The following is a 13,987-nucleotide window of genomic DNA, read 5'->3' as shown; positions in this document are numbered from 1 at the left end:
GGGAACACTGGTGAGCATGAGGACACATAGGTTAGCAGGAGGACACATAGGTGAACAGGAAGACACATAAGTGAGGAAGAAGGCACATGGGTGAGCAGGAGGGCACATGAGTGAGTAGAAGAACACACAGATAGGAAGGCACACCATTGAGCATTTGGGTACATGAGCAAGAGGATATACTGGTAAGCGGGGAAACACACGTGAGCAGGAGAGCACATAAGTGAACAGGAGACAAAAGGGTGAGCAGGTGGGCACATGGGTGAGTAGAAGAACACACAGATAGGAAGGCACACCATTGAGCATTTGGGTACATGAGCAAGAGGATATACTGGTAAGCGGGGAAACACACGTAATTACGAGGGCACATGGGTGAGCAAGAGAGCACATAAGTGAACAGGAGACAAAAGGGTAAGCAGGTGGGCACATGGGTGAGAAGGATGACATCACTGATGAGGAATGTATATGGGTTGGCCGGACAGCACATGGGTGAGCAGCGGCTACCTGATGAGCAGGGTACTCTTGTGAGCAGGAGTGCACGTGTCTGAGCATGACAGCACAGGGGAGGGCTGGGGGGCACATAGGTGAACAAGAAGGCACATAGCTTAGTATAAGAGCAGGAGGGGGATGAGGACAACACATGAGTGATCGCAGGGCACAAGGGTGGGCAGGGGGGCACACGAGTGGGCAGGGGGCACATGAGTGAGCAGAGGGAACATAGGTAAGCAGAAGGGAACACAGATGAGCAGAGCACAATGGTGAAGATGATTGCACTCAGGCAAGCAAGAGGACCCACAGGCCATCAGGAAGACATACAGGAGAGGAGAAAAGCCCATAGGTAAGGACGAGGGCTTGCAAGTGACAGGAGGACACTTGGATGAGCAGAAAGACATATATGTGAGCAGGAAAGCACATGTGTGAGCAAGAGGACACAGAGGAGAGTAGTTCAGGACACAGGTGAGCAGGATGGCATACAAGTGAGCAGGAGGGCACATGGATGAACAGGAGGGCTTAGCCTGAAGGCAAACAAAAGAACAGGAGGAGATACAACTGGGCACAAGGGGCACATTTGTGAGCAGTTGGACACATGGGTTTGCACGACAGCCTACAGTTGAGCAGGAATGCATATGTTTAAACAAAAGTGCATGTGGATCAGCAAGAGGCCAAATATGAGAAGGAGGAATTCACATGGGCAGGAGGGCACACAGGTGAGCAGGAGTTCACATGGGTGAGCAAGAAGACATATGGGTGAACAGGAGGACACGTGGGTGAGAAGGAAGATACATGGTGAGGAGGAAGGCACATAGGTAAGCATGTTGGGAGCATGTGGTACAAAACCTGAGCTAAGCATGGGTGTGTGCCAGTAAGCTTGGGAAGTCAGACAGGGAATGCTGGGCACCAGAGCTCACTGGATTAGTAGATCCATGCAGGTGCACAACCCTAACTAGGTTTAGGAGCATAAGACTTACAGGGAATGTTACAGGGAGGTTGGAGTTTCATAGGTCTGGCTGCCCATTAGGTTGCACAACCTGACCTAGGCCTAGAAACTCAGATGATGAACAGAGAACGCTATGGTGCTATGGTTTTAGAACTCATAGATCTCTTGGGTGCATATGGCATGCAACCTAAACTAGTCCTGGGAGCTGAGGCTGTGGAAAAGGAATGCTAGGGTTGGGAACTCTCATGTTTGCTTTGTATATGGTGGTGTACAATTTGAGGTAGACCTCGGAAAGTAGAACAATGGGCAGAAAATGCTGGTTTTAGGGAAATAACAGAATGGGACATACATAAAGGTGCATGCCATGAGATATGAACGGGAGAGTGAGATGGTGGAGAGGGAATGCCAGGGTTGCTGAGGTCACCAGTCTGCTGGTTGTATGATTGTGTACCACCTTAGGTAGTCCTGGGAGCTTGGGGAGATGACAAGGAGTGATAGGGTTGTGGAACCCATTGATTGGTAGGTGAGCAGGTATTTGCTGTCTGAACTGGGTCAGGGAACTTCGGATGACTGTCAGGGAATGCTTGGGTTAGGGAACTCTCAGATCCTGGAGGGTATTCAAGGTTGTTCAAAATGTGCTAGACCTGTGAGCATTGGCCGGCAGACAGCTAATGTGAAGTTTTGAAACTCATTGGATTGGTGGATTCAAGGGTGTGTGGGATCTGAGCTAGGACTGGGTGTGAGGAATGGAGAACCAGAAAAAATATGGCTGGTGAACTCACAGTTCTGGACAGGGCACACAGGTGAGAAACCTGAGCCAATCTGGGGAGCGTAAGATGGCAGACAGGGATCACTGCACTTTCAGAACTCACAGGTCTTTCCAGTGCATTAGGTTCATGACTTGAACTGGATCTTGGAGCTGGGAAGTGTACAAGGAATGTTATATTTTCAGAACTCATAAGTATGGTGGGTGCACGGGAGTGCACAATACAAGCCAGTTCCTGTTGTATGGGATAGCAGACAGGGAATGTTGAAGTTGTTCAACTCATAGGTCTCACATGCACAGGGCATGTGACCACAGCCAGCTCTGAAAGTGTGGGACAGGATAGGGGAATGATGCGGTTGTTGAAGTCAGTGATCTGGAAAATGCACAGATGTGCCCCATCCCTGCCAGTCCTGGGAGTGAGGAATGAATGACAGAGAATACCAGGGTAGCAGAATCACCTGACTGGTGGTTTCAAGGAGGTACAAGACCTGAACCAGGCCTTGGATCATTGTACTGCAGCATGGAAGGCTGTTGCTAGGGAACACTTAGTATGAAAGCTGCCAGGGTGTGTGTGGCCCAAGATAGGGTTTGATGAATGGGATGTCTGATGGAATGCGGAAGTTTGGGAGCTCACAACTGTGGGGGTTGTGTGGAAGTGCATGGCCTGAGCTAGGCTACAGACAGGGAATGTTGGGGTTGGGGAGCACACAGGACTGGCAAAAGCATAGGGTGCATGACCCAAGGTAGTCTTGGGAGCATGGCACAGAGGACAGGGAACACTAGGGTTTCAGAAATCAACACTACAGAGGATGCAGTCATACACCACTGTGGCTAGTCCAGGGGGAGAGAGGGGACACAGAATTCTAGGGTGGTAGAACTCACCAGTCTGCCTGGGAACTGCAACAGTGCTTGGGAGTAATGAGGATGTGGAGCTCAGCAGACTGGTGGGTTCAAGGGGGTGCATGACCCAAGCTAGGCCTCGGAACATGGAATGACTAACTCACAGGTCCAACAGCTGCATGGTAGTACATGACCTAAGCTAGGCTTGGGACTGTTGGTGGATGGTAGACAGGTAATGCTGTGGTTGAGAAAATCACAGTGTCCCATGGCTGCATAGGAGTGTATGACCTGAGCTAGGATTGAGATCATGAAAAGATGCACATAAAATGTTCTGGTTGAAGAACTCCTAAGTCTAGCAGATGAGCAAAAATTCATGACCTGATCTAGCCCTGGGAGCATAGGAGAGGGGACAAGGAATGTTGGGGTAGGGAACTCAGAGTTTGTGCAAGTGCACTGGGTGCATTTCCTATGGCTGGCCCAGGAGCCTGAGACAGAAGACAGGGAATGCTGGGGATGCGGAACTCACTGTTGGTGGATGCAAGTGTTTACATGACACATGCAAGGGTTGCCTGGGTGCGCACTACCCTAGCTAGTCCTGGGAGCAAGGGGTGGAAGACGTGTAATCCTATGGTTGGGGAGCTCACAAGCCTGGCTGGGAAGTAGTCCTGGGAGCATAGGAAGGTGGACAGGGAATGATCTGGTGGCTTCATAGAGTGTTCTGAGCTATGTCTTGGAGACTGGGAGAGGGGACAGGGAATTCTGGGGATTTGGGACTCACCAGTGGGACAGGTGTGTGACCTGAGCTAGGCATGCAGGGAATTCTAGTGCTGGGGAATTCACACTTCTGGGTGGTGTGAGGGGTGTGTGTAATCTGATCTAGGACTGAGAGAGTGGGATAGCAGACAGGAAATGCTAGGTTTGTGGAACTCATCAGACTGGCATTTTCACAGGGCTGTGTAATCCAGGCTAGTACTGGGAACAAGTGACAGAGACCAAGGAATTCTGGGGTTGGGGAGCTCAGTTATGGTGTACACAGTGGCATACAGGACCCAAGCCATACCCAGGAGCTGTTTTGGTGGACAGGAAATGCTGGTGTTGGTGAACTCACATTTATGGCTGTTGTTTGTATGTGTGTTTTTTTTGGGGGGGGTGAGGGGGGGATGACCAGAGCTAGTTCTGGGAGCACAAGAAGGTGGACATGGAATATTGGGATTGGGAAAATCTCAGGTCTGGGGACTGAACAGTGTGTACCACTAGAACTAGTCCTGTGTGCTGGGACTGCAGATGGAATGCTGCAGCTTTGGGCTTTACATTCTTTTCTGGTGCATGGGGTAGTGGACTGAACTATCCATGGGAGCTGAGATGGCAGAGAAAGGGAATGCTGTGGCTGTGGAACTCACAGGTCTTTTGGGTGCATAGTATATGCAACCCAAACTAGGCCTGGAATCTGGAAAAGTGGACAGGAATGCTGAGGTTAGGAAACTCAGAAGTCTGGTGGTTATACGGGAATAACCAGCCCAAGCAAGTCCTCAGAGTATGGCGTTGCAGTAGAAAATACTGGTATTGTGGAGGACACAACTCAGCGGCTGAGCTGTGCCCTCCACAACTCAAAGGCAGACTGGCTGTATGGGGTACATAATCCCAGCTACCCCTGTGAGTGCAGGACAGTGGACACAGAATGGAGTTGTGGAAGTCACTGCTATGGAGGATTCTTTGATGTGTCTCACCCTAATTAGTCCTGGGAGGAGGGGATGGAGGACAGGGAATGCCGGGGTGGTGGGACTCACCAGACTGGGGGACTCAAGGGTATGTGTGATCTGAGCTACCCCTGGGGAGCATTCAGTGGTGGATATGGCATGCTGGGATTGAAAACTTGCAAATGTGGTGGGTGCATGGGAGTGTGTGATCTGTGCTTGGAACTCTTAGAGAGATGACAGGGAATGTTGGGGTTAAGGAACTCACCAGACTGATAGGTGAGGGGGGTAAGTGACCCTAGCTGGAACATGGGACAGCAGACAGGGAATGACAGGACTGCATAACTCAGCAGTGTTGTCAGTGCTCAGATATGCATGATTAGTGCTTGATTCTGGGAGACTAGAATGGCAGCAATAAAAATGCTGGGGTTGGGAAACTCACAGTAGCCTTCCTACATACAACAATAAACATACTGAGAAAGAAATTAGGAACTGATTCCATTCAAAATAGCACTCCCAAATATAAAATATGTTGTAATAAATCTAGGAAAAGTCAAGGAAGTGAAGGACCTGTATCATAAAAAGACAGTTTAAGATACTGAGGAAAGTGAAGATACCAAAAAATGGAAAGACCTCCCATACTCATGGATCAGTAAAAATGCCCAAGTTTCATATGGGAACACAAAAGGCCCAGAACATCCCAAACAATCCCGATCAATAAAAGAAATTCTGGAGCCATCACCATCTGTCCTGGTTTGTTCTTCACTGCTGTGACAGAACACTCGGACCAGTACCAACTTGGGGAGGAAAGGGTTTATTTGTCTTCCATCTCCCAGGTCGCACGCAGTTCATCAGGGAGCCCAAGGTAGGAACTCAGGGCAGGAACCTGGAGGCAGGAGCTGGAGCACAGGCCATGGAGGAACGCTGCTTACAGGCTTGCTCCCTTGGCCCCTGCTCAGCCTGCTTTCTTATGCAACACAGGGCCACCTGCCCAGGGGTGGCACCACCCACAGTGGGCTGGGCCCTCCCACATCACTCATCAAGAAGATGCCCTTCAGACATGGCCACAGGCCAGTCCAATAGAGGCAATTCCCCAACTGAGGCTCCCTCAACCCAGGTGTGTCAAGTTGACACTAAAGCTATCCATCACACCATCCCTGGTTTCAAATTATACTACAGAGCTATAATAATAAAAACAGCATGGTACTGGCATAAAAACAGACACATTGATCAATAGAACAGAACCAAGGACTCACATTTAAGTCCACACATTTACAGTTATCTAATTTTTCACAAAGAGGCCCAAAACGCACATTGTACAAAAGACAGCATTTTCAACAAATGGTGCTGGATGAATTAGACAGCTACATGTAAAAGAATGAAAATAGATCTTATCCTGCACAAATTGCAACTCCAAATGGATAAAACTGAGAATCATCTTAAGTGAGGTAACCTAGACCCAGAAAGACAAATACTGTATGAGATCTCTCATAAATGGATGCTACTTTTCAATCTTTAGTCAGGTGTGTTTAGTTTGGAAAATCCTTAGAGATTAAGAAACTAATAAGGTTCCATGGGAGGTAGTTCTCCACAGGGGAGATAGAATGCAGCAGTATAAATGGGAAAGGGAAATAATAGGACAGGTTTAATGGAGAGGGGAATGGGAGGGTAGGGCAGAAGAAGGAGTAAGAGGAGTTATAACTAACACTAAAGCCTTTTGAATAAGTCATGTAGAAATATACTATGGAAGCGTCTCTCAATATATACATATACAATATAAAATGAGAAAATAGTTATCCTATAACAGGGGCTCAATGGCCCTAAAAGACTAACAAATGAAAAGCCCAATGCCAGGAATGGACTCCCTCTTTTGGAAGTATGGACCAGAGATATCCCATAGATTCTCAAACAATACTGGCTATTGCTATTGTGGTTGGTTACCCACTATAGTGTGACAGTAAAACTATGCAACATATCTGAGTTGCAGGATAAACAAGAGAAATCAAGCTGGTACTGAACGTGAAGCTGTATCACTGATGGCTAGCTTTCATAGTGCTAGAAAGTGCTATGCATGTTACCAAAAGAGAAAAGTAATCATCAACTTTATCAAGCTGTGAGCCCTCAAGATGTAATTACAGCTGACTTGGCAAAATGTGCACATTGGTGCAATAGTTGCATGAATAACAGGAGTAACCAACCACCTTTTACTTGGACTTAAGGCCTGTTTCACAACAGGCAGTCCATACTTGACACTGTTATCAGGCCAAGAACCTATGCCTAGACAAATCACAGGCCATAGGGGAGAATCTTCTATTATTCTGCTAAATAGACATAATATTAAACTGACTCACAATGAATTATTGTAATACTTATAGATTAGTACATCCCTCACCTCTCACCAGACAAAGCTATCTTTGTAGCAGATGGCAATTAACACAGAGACTCACAAATGGTCAATGTGGAGAAAATAGATTGTACTCAGACCCAAAAGGGACACCTATATCGCACTTTCTTCTCCCAAGGCTCAAAGATAATTGCAGAAGATGGAGAGGAAAGATTGTAAGAACCAGAGGTGGTAGATTAATGCAAGAAAACTCTGCTTCCTGGATACTACAGGATAGTTACATGTATGAACCCATAGTACTTATGACAGCCTGCATAAGACTTACACAAACCTAAATCAGATGGCCCCAGCATAGGTGGGGGAGGTGGTCGGGAAACCTCAGCCCGAGCTGAGGATCTATTGGCAATTGATGGATGCAGGGAGAGGAAGAGTCAGTTTTACTTGCTAGTGTGATGCTTTGTAGATTGACCAGACTCCAGGGTATGGACCCATACACAGGAGCACTTGAGAGGCATAGACTGGAATTAATAAGGCTTTAGAAAACAAACATTAACAATAAATAAATAAAAAGAAAAATACTGATAATGGAGTGCATGAAAAGGAGGGCAGGTAATGGGGAGGGGCTAGAGAGTGGCAAAGTGGTCTGAATGTGCTTTCTTGTACTTATGAGTTCTAAAGTATTTAATACACAAAAATCAGTAGCCTTCATATATACCAACAAAATATACACATTAAGGTGTTGAAGACAGCACCAGGCGTGGTGGCACACACCTTTAATCCCAGCACCTGGAGGCAGAAGCAGGTGGATCTCTGTGGGTTGATGTCAGCCTGATTTTCATAGCAATTTTCAGGCCAGCTGTCTTAAAAAGAATAACAAAAAATATATCAAAGAAAGAAACAAGAAATCAGAAGATGAAAAGACGTCCCATTCTCATGACTTGGTGAAATAATAGTATGAAAATGGCCATCCAACACAAAGCAATCCCTAGATTCAACACCATTTCCGCCATTGAAATACCACACAGAAATTGAAAAAAAAATCTTTTTCCTTTTCAAACATGGTCTTCCTGTAACCCCAGCTGGCCTGGAACTCACTACGTAGACCAGTCTGCCTTTGATCTCACAGATATCTGCCTGCCTCTACCTCCTGAGTACTGGGATTAAAGGCATGTGCCATTATGCTTGGCTGAAAAAAAATAATATTAAATTTGATTTGGAAACTTAAAAAACTCAATATATCCAAAACAGTCCTGGAAGTGTCAAAATCCTTGTTATCAAATTATTAGTATTATTAGTGTAACTACAAAGTTGTACTAATAAAGCAGCATGAATAAAAATAGATGCACTGTGAAATGGAGTAGAATAGAAGAACAGCATTTAAGTTCACACACCTATAGCCATCTGACTTTAGACAGAGACCAAATATACAGACAGCACCTTCAACCATTGCTGTTCAACCAAGATAGCTTCATGTAGAAGAAAAAAGAAAAACCAAAACCAAACACTAGATCGCTATATATTCCTAGAGAAAATTCAGCTACAAATGGATCAAGGACTTCAATATAAGACCTGACAATAAGAATACGATGGAAGGCAGCACAGAAAGTATTGGCTTTTGAGAGGATTATATGGGCCTCTTTATTTACAGTGAATAACTCATGAAGAGTTGAAAGGAAACACTGCTTATAGCACAATCATGCTTTGAGACACAGCCAAGAAAATTAATAAACTTAACTTCTTTCAAGAGATCAAGCAAGGAAGCATGTTTACTTGCTTCCTGTTTGCTTTTCCAATGTGTACAACAGGCTTCTTTTCCCTTTGACAACAGTGTGTTCATAGGCAACAAGAGATGAAGCTTGTTACTCTAGTATTTGTGGTACTTGTGAGAACATTGGTCACCCAACTTATCTTTTTAGAGTTCAGTTGACAAAATCAGTCTTAGTCTTCCTGGAGTGTGGCTTTTTGAAGGTCATATGGGCTTCCTCACCTATATTGAACAATACATGGTGAATTTGATGGAAATACTGTTTATAACAGAGCTAAGTATTGAGAGTCTGCCAAGAAACTTATGAAACTTACTTCTATCAGGAAGTCAAAAACTGAAAGATGTTTATTTGCTTCTTAACTGCTTTTTCAAAGGCTACAATATTTTGTTCTCTCTTTTAGTAACAGGTTCATATGCAACAAGGAATGAAGGCTTATTATTCAAAATGTATGCATTCTGGATGAGGGAGCTATGTCTACCTAACACTTATTTTTGGAGTACAACTCACAAAATCATCCTCAGTTTTCTGGGAGTGTTGCTTATTGAAGGGGTCACATTGACCTCTTCTGTACACAGTATGATGGACTGGAAGGAAAGGCTGCTTATAAGACACTTATAGAAATTTATGAAAGCTGCTTCTATCAAGGTGTCAAAGTATTAAACATTTTCACTTTCTTTCAACTATTCCCTCTTTCAAAGGCTACATTAGGCTTCATTACTATATGATAACAACATGTTCATATGAAACAAGATATGGAAACTCATAACTTAGAAAAGTGTGAGTGTTGTAAGAGCTTGGTCACCCCAACTTCTCTTTTAGCATTCAACTCACAAAATCGGGCTTCTGGGGACTCTGCATTTTGGAGAGGCCATATATTCTCTTTGCCTATGGTGAACAATACATGGAAAATTGGAAAAGGAAGACTGCTTATAACTTCATCACACTTTGAGAATAAGCCAAGAAAGTAAATAAATTCACTTCTCTCAAAAATTCAAAGACTGAAATATGCTTCCAGTTTATTTCTTCAGAGGCTATGAAAGGCTTCTTTACCATTTGACAATAAAATCTTCATAGCAAGAAATGAAGACTTAGTTGTCAGAGAGTATTTATGTTAGCTATGAGAGCTTTGTCCACTAACTTCTCTTTTATAGTTCAACGTACAAAATTAGATACAGGCTTCTCTGAGTGTTCTTTTTGAAGAGATGATACACTCCTCTTACCTATAATATAAAATACATGGTGAGTTTGAAGGGAAAACTTCTTATAACTCAGCACCCTTTGAGAGACAGCAAAGAAGTTTAATAAGCTTTCTTCTCCAAGGAGTCAAAAAGGATATGTTCACTTGCTTCCTGTTTTATTTTTCAAAGGCTACATCAGGCTTCCTTCCCCTTTGACATGTTCATAGGCAACAAGAATGAAGGTTTATTACTCAGAAAGTGTTTGTGGTACCTGTGATAGCTTTGTCCACTAACTTCTTTTTTATTTTCAACTCAGAAAATCAGTCTTAGACTTTCTGTAGTTTTTATTTTTTCTAAGAGGACAGATAGGCCTCTTTAATTCTAGTGAACATTACATAGTAAATTGAATGGAAAGTCTGCTTGTAATTCTGCCACCCTTTGAGGTGTAGCTAAGAAAATTGTTAAACTTCTGCAAGGAGTCAAGAAGGAAACATGTGCACCTGTTTCCTAACTATTTGCTCTTTCAAAGGCTACGATATGTTTTTAAAAAACCACGTGACAATAACATTTTCATAGGAAATAAGAAATGAAGGCTTATTACTCAGAAAATATTTGTGCTAGTTGTGAGAGATTTTACCACGTACATTCTTCTTTGGAGTTCAACTCAGAAAATCAGTCTGGCTTCTCAGTGTGTGGCTTTCTGAAGAGATCATATAAATTTTTTTACCTATAGTGAACAATGCATGGTGAATTGAAAGGAAAGACTTCTTGTGACACAGGTACATTTTGGATGCAGCCATAAAATTTAATAAACTTCTATCAAGTAGTCAAAGACCAAAACACATTAATTTGCTTCCAAACTGGTTTTTCAAAGGCCATAATAAGTTCCTTTCCCGTTGACAAGAACATATTCAAGAGCAACAAGAAATTCAGGTCGGTTACTCAGAAAATAATGTGTGCTAGCTGAGAGAGCTGTGTACATTTAACTTCCTTTTGTGAATGTAACTCACAAAATTAGTCTTAGGGTTGGTTTTTGGAGTGGTCTTATTGACTTCTTGCAACAAGAAGTAAAGCCTTACAATTCAGAAAGCATTTGTAGTAGTTGTGAAAAAATTGTCCACCTAACTTTTAGAGTGCAACTCACAAAATGAATCCTAGGCTTCTGGGAGTTTTACCTTTTGAAGTGTTTATACGGGCCCCATTGCCTGTAGTGAACTGTGTACCTGGATTAGAAGTGAAAACTGCGTATAACACAGCCACACTTTCAGCTGTAGCCAAGGAAGTTAAACTCAAGGAGACAAAAAGAAACGTGTTCACTTATTTCTTAACTGCTTTTTCAAAGGCTACAATAGACTTCTTCACTATGTGTCAAGAGATGAAAGCTTATTAATTGGAAAATAGTTGTGCTATCTGTGAAAGGATTGTCTCTCTAACTTCTCTTTTCTAATTCAACTTAGGAAATCAGTCTTAAGCTTCTCAGAGTGTTGATTTTTGAAGATGCTCTAACCAAAAGAAATAAAAAGCAAATCCAAAATAATAAAATCAGAGATGAAAGAGGAAGCATCACAACAGACACACAGAAACTCACATGCATGCCCATGTGCGCGCACGCACACACACACACACACACGCACACACATACACACACACAGAACATTATTAAGGAATACTTTAAAAACCTAAACTGTATTAAATTGGAAAATCTAAAAGAAATAGATGAATTTCTACATTGATGAATATCACCAAAACTAAATGAAGAAATCAATAGCTTAAACAGACACGTAACAAATAAGGAAATTGAAATAGTAATACAAGGCCTCCCAACTTAAAAAAAAACCCAGGCCCAGATGGATTCATGGCAGAATTCTACCAGACCTTTAAAGAAGATCTACAACCAATACTTCTTAAATTATATAAAAAGATAGAAACAGAGGGAGAACTCCCAAACTCCTTCTATGAAACCAGGTAAAGACTCAACAAAAAAGAAAACTAAAGACCCATATTCTTAATGAACATAGATATGAAAATTCTCAACAAAATACTTGCAAACCACATACAGGTACACATCAAAAAGATCACCCACCATGATCAAGTAGGCTTTATTCCAGAGATGCAGGGGTGGTTCAATATATGCAATAAATGTCATAAATCATATAAATGGACTTAAAGACAAAAATCACATGGTCATCTCAATAGATGTAGAAAAAGCTTTTGACAAAATCACGCCATCCTTATTGCCAATTTGGGTAACCCCTTCAGGGGATGGCGTGATAAGAATAGGAAGTAGGAATTGGCTAGGCAGTTAGGGTAAAAAGACCCCAAAGAAATGTATCCAGTTTCTGGGCTAAAAGTCGAAATGTCCTTGGGCCTATTAGCAACACACTCTTCTCCAAAGGCAAAAAAAAAAAGTCAAAATATTAAAAGTATTTGGGAGCTTGTATCTAATCCTTAAAATATTTTAGGGTTACCTCTTTAGAAGGGGGAATATTGGAGGGGAGGGAGTGAGCATGGATTTGATCAAAACATCTTATATGCATGTATGAAATTCTCAATAAAGTTTTTGTAAAAGTTAAAAAAAAGTACTAGAAGTAATTGGTCTGGAGGGAATATACCTCAACATAATTAAAACTATATACAACAAATCCACAGCCAACATCATTCTAAGTGGAGAAAAACTGGAAGTATTCCCATTAAAATCAGGAACCAGACAAGCCTGTCCACTATCTCTACTCCTTTTCAATATAGTGCTTGAAACTCTTGTTAATATAAAGTTTTTCTTTCTGTAGTGAACAATGCAGAGTGAATCAGAAGGAAAGATCTGTATAACAATAGTCACGCTTTGAAAGGCAGCCAAGAAAGTTAATAACCTTACTTCTCTCAAGGAGTCAAGAAGGAAACGTTCACTTGCTTTCCAATCATTTGCTTTTTCAAACACGGTAATGAGGTTCATTTCCCACTGCCAATAAATATGCACCTATGCAACAACAAATGAAGACTCATGACTCAGAAAGTATTAGTAATTGCTTTGAGAGCTTTTTCTACCTAACTTCTATTTTAGAGTGCAACTTCAAAATACGTCTTAGGCTTCTGGGAGGGTTAAGTTCCCAGAGTCTTTTTGATGGCTCTCCTTAAGAGGAAAGTACCTCAATATTCTCTAAGTTATCAAAGTGTAACCTTCATGAAAAGCTGCTTGCTGAATCCTGACATGGCAGAGACTGCAGGGGTCTCTTGATGCTTGTCTTCATGAAAAAATAAACTTGTCACAATTTTGATAGGTTTAATATTCTCATCTTACAGGAATGAAGACAGAGGCTCAGAGTACTTAACACTGACTGTTTAAGAAGTTTGTTTGGCAAAGAGTAGTTTAGTTAGTAAAGCAAAGCAGAACACTAAAGTAGATTGGAACGGGCTGCCACAAGACAGGAGTAGCATCCTCGTATGTTCAGCACTAGGGATTTAAAATAAATTTTTGAAATGACTATTCATGAACTAGATGGAATTTTTTCCCCTAAATCATGGTGAACAGTATTTTCTTTTTAGGGATTTTTTTTTTTTAAATATTTTTGGCCTTTGGAACAGTGTATGTTGCTAAGAGGCCCAAGGACATTGTGAGCTTTATCCAAGAAACTAGCTACTTTTCTTTGGGGTCTTTTTTTTTTTTATGTAGAGCAATAAAAGTTATTTATTAAGTAGCATCATAATAGAGTAATTTTTTTTTGAGATGAATATGGCTTCTTTATTTTACAAAAGGAATCAGATCATGGCTGGGTACTTGAAACTGTAACATAGAGAATATCTTCAAAATTTCCGAGAATTGATCTATATTTTTATAATCCTTGACACTGAGAATGTTGCATCATATAAATTTGTAGTACAAAATTGCAGAAGTGTGTTTAAGGCTATTTCTGAAATAGTTGGAAATCCTATCTTAATCCCAAACCAAAATTCATTGAATGATTTTTTT

Source organism: Nannospalax galili, unplaced genomic scaffold, assembly GCF_000622305.1.
Source record: "Nannospalax galili isolate Female #2095 unplaced genomic scaffold, S.galili_v1.0 scaffold1395, whole genome shotgun sequence".
Classification (NCBI taxonomy): Eukaryota; Metazoa; Chordata; class Mammalia; order Rodentia; family Spalacidae; genus Nannospalax; species Nannospalax galili.
This window is presented reverse-complemented; position numbering follows the sequence as displayed.